The 12,362-nt window shown below is 30.7% G+C and overlaps 1 protein-coding gene across 1 annotated transcript in view; it reads right to left on the bottom strand.

The window, feature by feature from the left end:
* Window positions 1–4,986: 4,986 nt before the first annotated feature.
* The window catches only part of LOC105322716 (uncharacterized), a 61,273-nt gene continuing 53,897 nt past the window's right edge, over window positions 4,987–12,362 (bottom strand). The window contains exon 16 of the mRNA XM_066074512.1: window positions 4,987–5,007. The gene's annotated coding sequence lies outside the window, so the exon portion shown is untranslated. The remainder of the gene's footprint in view (window positions 5,008–12,362) is intronic.

Raw genomic sequence — 12,362 nt, 5'->3', positions numbered from 1 at the left:
TGTGACAGCCACAATGTTTGTCATTGTAGATGAGTATGTTGAAAAAACAGATGTTTCAATATTTTGATGTTTCGGGGAACGTCGAATGGCTAGTCGGTTTTATTAAGATACGCTACAATGTAGCGTATGTAGGTTTTCTCCATATTGCCGTTATATAATTAAAAGAATTACAACGTTACAGTGTTATTGTATGAGAGATCTACTATAACTAAAATCAGAAGTAAATGTTTCATTCTCCAACTGAACAATTTATATAAGTTTTGTTTTCTCTCCAAAACATTAAGTCTAAAATGCATTGACTTATCTGAACGCAGAGAACTGTATACATATAAATTGAATGTCAACCTCCCACTTGAAATTAAAGTCATTTCCGTGTTAAAGATACGGAGTAGATACAGTATGATCTTGTTAAAATTGTTTTACCCCTAATATCTTAATTGAGTAAAGAACCATTAAGTAACATCCAATGGGTGTTTGAAATATTAACACTTAACACATGATTTCGTGAAGATATATCTTTTTTATTGCAGGTTGAGCATAGAGACAGGCTGAAAATATTCCTGTTTTATGAAGCAAATTAAGATAAGATTGTTCTATACATTGTGTTTGTTTAAGGTGGGGTTTTTTTGGTAAGCTTTTCTTACACTTGTTTGCATTTATTACTAAAAACATTAAACAATTGCAAACAAAACTCTCAGAAAGAAACGTCCTCAGCTCACAGAATTTGGTATTGTGAGACAGCAAGGGACGTCTTCGAATGTAGCACCCGTCAATATCTTTGTATAATTGAGAGTTGCTGTACTTGAAGAGTCGTGAGTGTTGCTAAAATTCATGAAATGATTTTTAATGATTATTATTATCTAGAGGGATGTCTCTTGTTGAAGTTGGTATGCAATATGTAGGCCCTTAATGTTAAAGGTCATATGAAACGATTTTTAACACTATGATTTTCTTTCATGAATATAAAGCTTGGTATAAACAAATATTAAAATACATGATGTAAGATTTTTTTGCCTTTGCATTACTGAGAAATAACCGTGAAAACTGAGCACCTGAAAAAATTCTTGCCCGCTTATCGTTCTTGATTTTGTGGATTTATGACGTCACAAAGACCCACCGATGTAAACAATGCATTAAAACTAGTGTAATTTTACAGTAGTTTATCGATTAAATTTTAGTAATTTTTGCATATATGAACGTGTCTTTCTTTTCAAATGAGATCATTTGATTTCGTAGTAGCCTACAGATGACTTAGTTTTAATTGGTCGTTAATGAATAAATCTAATATCAGCTTCTCACAAAAGTAAAATCATGACGAAGATCCCGTACTGGAGTGGAAATTTAACGAAAGAAATGCTCCAACATTTACAGCTGATTAATGAATTACCCTTATCCTTTTGAAATAGAAACATCCTTTTATTCTTCGGTACGTACAATGATTGAGCTACATTTAAAGGGAATTAAAGCATTTAAATTGATTTGATTTATTTTGTCACATAAAAAAGTATATAAGGCAGGCCAATGAAAATGTTTGAGGCATTGTGTACATTGTTTGTATTTAAGAGCTGCTCTAAAATGCCGCAAAATTATTCTTAAATTTTATTTCGAAATAATATAAATTTCTGACTTATTGATATATACATGTAGCAATATCTTTAGAAAATACTTTGTGTACACGTGTATTAACGTTTTATTAAATTAGATCGCGGAAATATGGCATTTAAGGATTTAGAAATGTATCGGTAAAATAAATCGGTTGTTTGATAAAAATAGTTGTGAACGAATGTGAAGTTAATCAACAGATTTTATTAAGAACAAGCATCAATAATGATAAAAAAAAAAAAACCGAAAGAAAACATTGCGGAAGAAAGTGAGATAAAAGGGATCTGTGAGTAAACACCGCACATACACGTTTTAAAATCAAAACACCGCACATTCAAGTACACGTTTCAAAAACAAAACATTTGAAGAAATTTCTCTTAGACTAAAAATAATTAAATGGTAACATATTTGTGAATTTGAAAGTGAAACAAACAATATAATCGTGAAGCGAATGAGGCACAATGAGGCCTACAAGTTGTTAAGAAAAAATATCTTAATGAATTGCATGAACGTGCAAATGGGAAAAAACGATCAGACTTATTTTTGAATTTGTCAATTTCATTAAAAAGATCAGAATAAAACATATAAATATGCTTATATTAAAATTATATTATACTTGCATGATTGTGGATCTATGAAGAAAATCATTTATTCTCCCTGCAGTCTCGAAACTGAATATCATTATACATGTACACGCTATTACATGTAAATAAAAACGCACACAATTTCATTTCTTGAGAGAAAAAATACTGACGTGGTTGATTATTGTATAATTATACAAGTTTTTATATAAAATAGTATTTTTTTTCTTTTAAAATGCTGCAAAATGACATGGATATTTGTATTCACAACATAGCTTTATAAGGCGATTGGGTCTTACTGACGTCATAAGCAAGGGAGGTAAGCCGCGTAAGCAATGTTCCTTTTCCCGATTAAGTAATTTTGATCGACTGTGGCGCTAACATTTTGCATAAAATATCCAAAAAACAATGTCAGTCTTATTAAATAGGCACTTATGAACTCATTCCCGTATATAACTCAATATGGTCAGGATATCGTTTCATATGACCTTTAAGTACATGTGAATCAGAAGTAAAATGCAACACTTGCGGCTATGACTGCTGTGTTGACTTTACACAGTGAAATTTCAAGTTACAGACAGGAGGTAAAATAACCCAAAAAGTAGGTGGATGAGACATATATTAAGCTATACACTGTTAAGTTTCTGACATCTGATGGTGCAACATGCACACGGTACGGAATGTCAACCCATTGCAGGAAATTAGCTTGGGGGTCTAAAAAACCTGAAAAATAATAAATTTTTGGCGAAATATGAAAAGGTAAAAATCTCATAAAAACCAGTATGAAGAAAAAAATTCTAAAAATTGTGACTAGTAATTTTCTTCAGAAATTGGTTATTGGCCTTATATGGAAAGAATTAAAGGAATTTGTCCTGAATTGGAACGGAGAAAATCATAATTACAGAGTTCTTTATGTCAATAGAGTTTTTTGCATTTGCTCTAAGCAAACATCATCCTAATATAACACACTAAGCATTGCATTATAGCGAAGATAAACATTGAAACATGTCATTTCATAAAACTACATCTTCTTTGCTCACAAATACCTTTTGGAATTTTTAGCAAACTTGAGTGAAAGGCTCATGTTTGTCCGGTGTGGTTGTTGTCGTCGTATGTTCATGGTAGTGGCGTCATGCAGCATGTCAGTTTCTTATTGCAACCAATGTCAACATTTATATGTAAAGAATCCAATATAATTTCATTGAGACAAAACCAAAAGATTCGTTTCAGCCCTTGAAAAAAATTTAACATAATCATAACCGAAATGTGACAACAGGAAAGAGCCTCAAAAGTACTTTACTTATTTTATACAATACAATCAATGACTTTACAGATAAATAAAAACTTCAAAAAGAAAAACGTTTGTGTACATTTTTAATATTACATAATCTATATTTCTGTATAAAGCTTTATCTTTTTTAACTTTTACAAACGTTTGGTTTTCAATGTGTGCTATGATTTATTAAAATTATTTTCTAAGCAAACACCATCCTAAGATAACACACTATGCAATGCATATTAGCAAAGATAAACATTCAAACGCGTCAATTCTTGAATAACCACTGCTTAGTTGCTCACAGCTACCTTTGGGCATTTTTAGCTCACTTGAGTGAAAGGCTCAAGCAAGTTTTCCTGATCAAAATATGTAAGATGTCTGTCGTTGTGGTTGTTATCGTCTATAACTCGTCGTATAACTTTTTTTAAATTCGGGCAATGTATCTTGCAAAATATATTTGTTTTAAAGGAGCCCTGGGCCACGATATTTCAAGTTTGTTCAAATCGAGGGCAGCGTCTTTTTTAAAGGGAAGGTAATAAGAAAATAATGAACATTTATTGACTTTTTTTTAATATGCTTCCCTTCTACGGTCAAATAATTTGAAATATATAAGGAAGTCATAGAGTGTAGGTTCAGGTTTGTTAAAAAATTGATCTTTGGGAGTAGGGTGTGGCCACAAAATGGCGGGTAAGGTCGAATGAATACATAGGAAAATATTGAGAGAAAAAATCATATTTCTCTATTTAAGACTCAATGCAAAGTTAAAGTTGAATCCTTCTCCGTACCATGAAGACACTTAGGGCCGGTGCTTATCTTCGGCTTCCGTGGTGCTAAGCGCATGAGAGTCATTGACTCCCCCTGGATGGGACACAAGTCCATTGCAGGTTAACCCACATCGTAAGCAGGTACCCAATGTCAGCTGGGGTACATGTACATGTACCAAATTTCAGCTGGTTGGACTGAGACAATGTAGATAATGTGTCTTGTCTAAGTGCCCACCACACATCATCAAGTGACCACAGCGGGGTTTGAACAAGAGACCTTTCGGTTGCTGGCCTAACGCCCATAACTAATGAGCCATGTGCTCCACACTCAATTTAAAACTATTTGGTAAAACATCTTTAAAATTAAGCAGAAATATTTTCATATATGATATCTCAAAGCTATACGAATCAAAGTTGTGTCAGTTTGGTATTGCTGCTCAGGTGAGTGGTGCAGTGCCTATGCTTCTTGTTTAATGAGTTATTAACTATCATGGGTTGCTTTTTTCTTTCAAAAAATTCTTAAAACTTCCCATCTTAAAGGAATATATAATTTTTGGAGGTTTCTTTTTTTTATTTCAAAGGATCACACAGTATTGAGATCACATTTACATAACAAAAATATATAGTAAATTGGAGATTTGATAATTGATCTGTCTATCTTTTTTATACATGAATAACACAAATGGTCTCTCTGTCCAGTTTAAGTCACATCCTCATTGCTGTATGTATGGACCGAATGAAAATGTATTCCTACGCCATATGTGTATTCTGGCGTTTAGGTTATCTGCCTAAACGCCAATATTTTCAAAATAAGATATATATTTTTAAAGATATTAAAGAAATGTAATGTATTAAAACCTACTGTTAAAAAGGGTATTTCATAACGGAGTATTAATATTTCAAAATCAGTTTTAAGTTGATTCATTCACTATATATATATATTTATAGAAATACCATACTGACGTACCTCTTGGTGTTTATTTAAAAAAGAAGTATGCAAACACTCCACCTGGCACCTATCAATTAAAAGAAGTTAGGTCAGATGCATTACGTTAGCATCATTTAGAAACTCGGTATGTAAGCTTTTTTCCAGCATCAAATCTCGATCATATCGAGCATGAATATATTCATTATATTCATACAACGGCTATGTATTCGAATACTAATATTAACAAATATTAAGTTCACTTTTAAGCAATCACATCAATGACAATCGTTATCGTAAATCAGTGTCTTGTAATGATTTGAACGAAAGCAGACTATTGGAATCAATCTAGTGTTTGTTTAAATTGCCAGCGTACATACATATTATACTTTGAAGAACGACCTTGTATTGTAGAAAATCAAAATTAATTTTTATGTATTGGAATCATTTTATCTACACATATTGCAGTCAATTTAATATATCTTCATAACAGTAAATCAGCGAGGCGTTTCAACGTGTATACGTCCAGCTCTACAAGCAAATGCACTGCCGTCAAAACTGCTGGCGACTCTGCTATCCATTGGTTACCCGAGTCTAAAAATGCATCTAAGTATAAAGAGAAGCATAGTTTTAAACAAGCAAGTATAATAAAGTCAAAGAGGTTCAATTTCATGAAATGAAAATGTATATATCTAAAAAAAAAAAACACTTAAGGATTTTATGTAAAATCATATTTTAGCGCTACGTGTATCAGTGCATAACAAGAAACGTATTCATAACTTCTTAAAAATGCACACCCCAAAGCTATTTTAATTGTTTTTGCAAAAACTGACTACATATCTACATATTACAAAAGCATAAAATATAATTATACCACCGATGGAATCAGATTTAATAAACAGCTTTTCTTCAAAGACCTATCAGAAATGCTTATTTTTTTAAGCCATTGACGAAAAAACAATTTCCGACGCCTCAAATTCCCTTGTAATACGGACCAGCCTCTTTTTCTTTATACAGATTGAAAGGGCTAAGTAAAACTCATTACAAAAAGTAAAACTTCAACAAAAAATCATTTCTCTTAAGTGAAAATAATACGCATTGTTTAAATACCACAATAACCAGAAACAGTAACGCAGTCATTTAAACATATCTGAATCCTTTTAACAAAGCAATTAATGCGAGAAAAGTATGCCCGAACATTGTAGTATTATCCAATCCTAAACGTGAAGGATTGAATGTCATTATTATTTTGTATTGGAGGTCACACGACAAATGAATTTTAACAACTAAAAAAAATTCATTAGACAGATCACTTTTCAAAAGCAGAACCAAACGCTGTCGTGCGCATCAATAGAGAGTAAAGAGTTTAAATATATTTCATAAATGGCGATAAGTTAGCAATCAATACTAGGCCAAAATATGCCTTGTCATTGTTGTGATATCTTTTAAAAACCAATACACAAAGATCACCACGCACAACATCAAAATCGCTTGAGTAAAACGCATGTTCTATTGTGACAATAAATATGTTGTGATTAATGATGATTCGAGAATAGAAGTCTTTTGGGTATGGTTATAAGTGATATAGGTTAAGCGAGCCTGTCATTTCAGGTAAGCTTGTTATGTATTTTTAATGAATATATCTTGAAAAATTGTTTTCAGACATACATTAAGATTAATCAGATTAAAATATATTTTATTATATTTCAAATTGTGCAAAATGTTCAAGCGCAAGTTATGTCAACTGACGTAACCCTATCATAGTAAAAATGAAACGCTTGATGAACGGTTTTTGTGTCCACTAAACAGGCTAAACGTCTTATAGCAGGGGATATGCGATTCCCCTTGTTGTTTATTAAATATATTTATTTACATTATGGACAGTTAATTGTTCTAAATGATTTGCAAACATGGTTCTATTATTCATACATTAAATATGTTTAAGTGGTATACTCATTCTGCTTACAAAATATCTTATATCAATACCAGTTATTCTCCTAATTGTATGAAATGTCATATAAATAATTATCTATGAAAAAAAATTAAAAGTAAAAATCGTGAGAAAGAGATGGGATTTAAAACTGCCGATAAATAACTTACTAAAATAATGATATTAAAAAAACACTCGAAAGATGTTCTTTTCAATATGCCATAGACGTTTGATAGGTTAACTACAGTTTACTTTTGATATCTATCAAATTTGAAACAAACTATCATTTGAATGGTTTGTTTCAGGTGGGATTAAATATAATGCACGTTTCACGTGATGTGCATTACTTTAGTATTGTCAACGAAAATGTAGAAAACAGGATATTTTAAACTTTAAAGAAACGATATTGAATAATAGTAGTTCCCGAATTTTTAGATGCCTGATTGTCCAATTTAAGCACTAAATACAATTTGTTTATGTGTTTCCGAGAATAAGGTATATTAATCTTTCATTATTATTTTTTTTCAATCAAAATGTATAAGCTATACATTTTTCATAAATGGAAATAATTTCTCTAAACATTAGCCTCAGATTAAAACTTGTATTTTAAGTTGCCTGCATTTGTAAGAATACACATCAAAAAAATTAATATGTTTGTGCTACACGCTCCCTAGAATACTTGATACCTGTGAAATATGTATCATATTTCAGTTATATTCTTTCCAACGGAAGGCCATATAGTTTTCGTACAATGTTTATTATTTAGCATCGAACTGACGATGCTATTGTTTTGGCAATACTTTTTTTTATTTCTTATTATTGCTTTTTTGCTATTTCCATATTATTGTGAAGGTTTTCCGTTTCACTGGAAAACCTTTGCGTCTTTGCTTTGTTTCTTGTCTTTAGTTGTGTCCATGTTTAAAAAAAAATCGGTATATTATAATATCCAATACAGAATTCTGAGCCCCAACTGCTAAACCACTAGGTCCTTGTGCATTTGCTTGATAAACTAAGAACATTAACAAAGACATTGAATATTTAAAGAATTCGAGGATTTGAGATTTTAAATTGTTTAGCGAACGCGTTAAAATTCCCAAATCACACGATGTTTCCAAATAGTAGAATAGATTTGCATTTATGTTATGCTTAGTGATGCACATTTAAGCTTTTCGATAGACCCGAATAAAGATCTAGAAAATCCTCTAAAAAAACAAAGAAATCATAAAGACTGTTCAATAATTTAATAAAGAATGTTCTTTTCCGAATCATGTCCATCACTTGATATCTAAGTCAGAAAGATCAATAATAAAATTAGACCCTGAAACAAGCTTCGACTTTAGATAAAGACAAGTAAAACATAATCTGCGCATTGGTTGACAAAAAAAAAAATCACTGTTGCACTAGCACCTTAGTTAAAGTTTAGTAAACACTATTGAATCGATATGCTTCACATAGTACGTCTCTTAGTTACACAGAAAAATCAATAATTTAAGTTCTTGCCAAAACGCATGGATACACATTTTTACGTCGTGTAAATTGACACAAATATACCAACTTATATGTCACAATTTCGTAGCCGAATCAAATACAGTAGCCAACATCAATACAGTAGGTATATGTTGCACAAAAACTAGTTTTTTTGTTTGTTTGTTTTTTTTTAAGATAACTAAAAATTAAATTATTTACAAATTAGTTCTTTTAAATAAACAGAGTATATAAATTTTTGTTATATTCAGTAGTATATTCTCACTTTATAACTCTATACAGACGAATAGTCAGTAACTGTCATATTAGCTCGTCCGAAAAATATTGACCGGTCAATATATTTTTTTAATATTGACCGGCTAGGAATAATATCTAGAGAACGTTCCTTCTATTTCAAATGATCGCCTCTGATTTGTTGATTCGTAAATGATGACGTAAAAACACTTCGCGACTCCAAAACAAAATGACGTCATAATATCATAGACAGTCAGTCAAGGCAAGTAAACAACGGACGCGCAATGCAACGGTTTGCTATTCATTTTGAAGTAAAATAAGGTAGAACATCTGTTTGTTAATTCTTTTGGTCGGCGGAATATTACCAGTGACCGTTTGATTCTGAGGATATTTTGGAAATGAACTTTGCACAAAATTGATTTCGTGAATTCTTTGCTGAGCTGAGAAAATTAAGGCGACCTGTTTTCAATTACTTTCTTAGATTTTGGTTTGTTTCTTCATATAACAAAACTAATGTTGACCGTGTTTTCGGACAACATTGATTTGCGTCGGGCAATATTTCGTCCCTCGTGAGCTAATATAATCAATGTTGCCCTCAACCCAAGTATATATATATATATATATATATATATATATATATATATATATATATATATATATATATATATATATATATATATATATATATATTTATATATAGTTTACGTTCATTTAGAACCAGAAGCAGTCAAGCACATTATTTTATACAGACTACATAGATAATAAATCTCTTACCAAAGCAATCAATACAAGACCAAGGTCTGCTCAGACATTGTCAAGGTATTCTCTTAAACTAAACGACAGGAATGGGATAACATTATTGCTTTTGCATTGAAAGTCCAAGTAAGACAAATGAATATAAAGGCCAAGACTTGATATGTTTAAAATCGTCTTTAGATCAGACATTTGGCACAATGTCGCATTAGCGAAAAAAGTATTAATTAAAAATATGAGCACTCGTAATACAATCATGCATATATAAAAATCGCTTCAGGAAAAGATGAGATCAGGTGTTTCGAATTTCTAGATGCATCTTACATATAAATATGATAAATTGAAATACGTTGACTAAATAAAATGTCATGTTCAAGGGGTGCACACCAAAGGTCGAGGTCACTTTTCAGAAAGGTAGCAATCCCTCAAAAAGCGTTGTTACTTAAAAGCATTAACTTGATTTAGACATACAAGTAAAACAAAGTTCGAATTGCTACGATAACAGATTGTTAACGCATCAAACTTTATGATCGAATCACGCAGTGTTTTATAAAGGAAAGGGTTAAAATGCATATTTTAATTCACATCGACACAAATTTTAGTTTTTTGATATGGCTCTTAAGGTATATCACTCCTCATGTTTTGATTTCATTGCGCAGATGTTCATTATATTTTAAATGAATATGAGTTTATTAATTTAAACCTCACAAGAAGATCACCATTTCATAATTACACAACATTTGTAAAGAAAATCCATTTGAATTCAAGAAACGAACAAGTTTTGGGGGGAACTATTTTCTAGTGCGGAAGGTTTTTTAGTCGAAAATGACAGAAACAAACAATTTTATGAATTTTCAATATACTTTTCTTTTTATTATACTTTATTCATTATTCTCATTTTTAACATTGCATAGGTTTGTGACATGTTCTATTGGTTCTCTATGACTTGTACTAAACTAAATTTTGAGAGAATGATAGACGTTTAGCATAAAATCATGCAAATATATAGAAAATGTCTGAATTTTTTTAAGCCAAATTTTGCTATAATTTTACCATCTAAAATTTGAAATCACTGACCCCTATGTTTTATTATGTCAAAATGATACTGAATACATATGTAGGCAAACTGGATTAATCTTCTAAAATTCATGATATTCAAAATGTTTTTATTTCAAATCAAATTGTAACATTTATAAAAATTGTCTATTTTAAGTGCAAAAAGGTCATACAAACATTGATGCAGCTTCAGGCAATTTTTTTTTCGTAATCCCTCTATTCAGTGTGACCATTGTACATAATTATAAACAACATTTTAAGAAAAGAGTTTGCCTAATCAAAAATTCTGACAACAAATCCTAATCAGGCTGAAATCGCATTTAGGTGCAAAAAGGTCAAATTTAATTGACCATAACTCAGAGGGATGAACACTGACCTCCCATTATCTTTGTATTATTTAAGTGTGTTTTGTCTACAGATTTCAATGGAATACTTCTCAAGAAATTCTTGATACAAGAACATTGAGGAGTGGGATACCTTAATATAAATTATCAATTTTATAAGGTTTTACCTCTGCGGAGAAAAAGCCTCCCGATCTCTGTTTTGTATATGCTCAAACCTAATAAACATTCATTTTCAATAACAGCATTTTACAAATACTCTGTTCATTGTTTTTGCACATGTTTACACAAAAAATTCTTCTGACAAATCACTTGTCTAAGACAAAAGCAAAACAGACAGTTTGTCTACTATCAAAGCCAAAAGCAGTTATGCGCATCAATAGCTCGGGTAAAGAGTTTAAATCTATTTAATAAATGGCAATAAGTTAGTAATCAATACTAGGCCAAAATATGCTCTGTCATTGTTATGATATCTTTTAAAAACCAATACACAAAGATCACTACGCACAACTTTAAAATCGCTAGGTTAAAACGCACTTTCTATGGTGACAATAAATATGTTGTGATTAATGATGATTCGAGAATAGAAGTCTTTTGTGTATGGTTATTATTGATATAGGTTAAGCTTTGGTTCTCAACACAAGCGTTACACAAAATAGATATATAAAACTGATTAATTTTCTGTTTGTGTGTCTATTTGTAGAGGAGAGTCTTCTATTTCAGGTAAGCTCCTTATGTTCTTTCAAAGAATAATGTCACTTGTCAAAGAAATTTGTTTACAGACATATAGTGGGATTACTTTGGCTAATTTGGTTTGCATATTTCATTATATCTCAAAATATATGAATTGCACAAGCAAAATCTATGTCATTTTAAGTAGTTCTTTCTATTATAATATTGATACGATTACTGGACGGTTTTTGTGTCCATGTATTACAGTGGGCATCTTCAAAAAGTGTTCTGATTATTTTCGCTGTTTATGCAATATATTAAAATGATAGACAGTCAATCGCTGGAATTGATTTGCAGATATTGTTCTTTAACTCAAACAATTAATTATGTAATAATTGTTTTAAAAATTATGTTTACAAAATATCTTATTTCAATGTTATTAGATGCCTTAATTGTGTTATACGTCATGTAAAGAAATACACACATACACATGTGTGTGTGTCAAAATATATAAAATATGGATGTCAAAATAGAAATAAAAACAGAATCAAAGAGTATTTGAAACTGTCGATAAGTAAATGTAATGGTATTTAAAACAATATTAACACTCGAAAGATGTTTCTTTTTAATAATCGGTACATGTTAAATGCATTCTTTAATCACAGTTTATTTTTTGTTATCCTTAAAACAATGCCAAGTATGAAGGTAAAAAGACCATTGGCGAACATTTTACAGGCAATTTT

The sequence above is a fragment of the Magallana gigas genome, chromosome 1, assembly GCF_963853765.1.
Source record: "Magallana gigas chromosome 1, xbMagGiga1.1, whole genome shotgun sequence".
In the NCBI taxonomy this organism is placed as follows: Eukaryota; Metazoa; Mollusca; class Bivalvia; order Ostreida; family Ostreidae; genus Magallana; species Magallana gigas.
The sequence above is the reverse complement of the archived record's forward strand: the minus strand, read 5'-3'. Positions and strand labels throughout refer to the sequence as shown.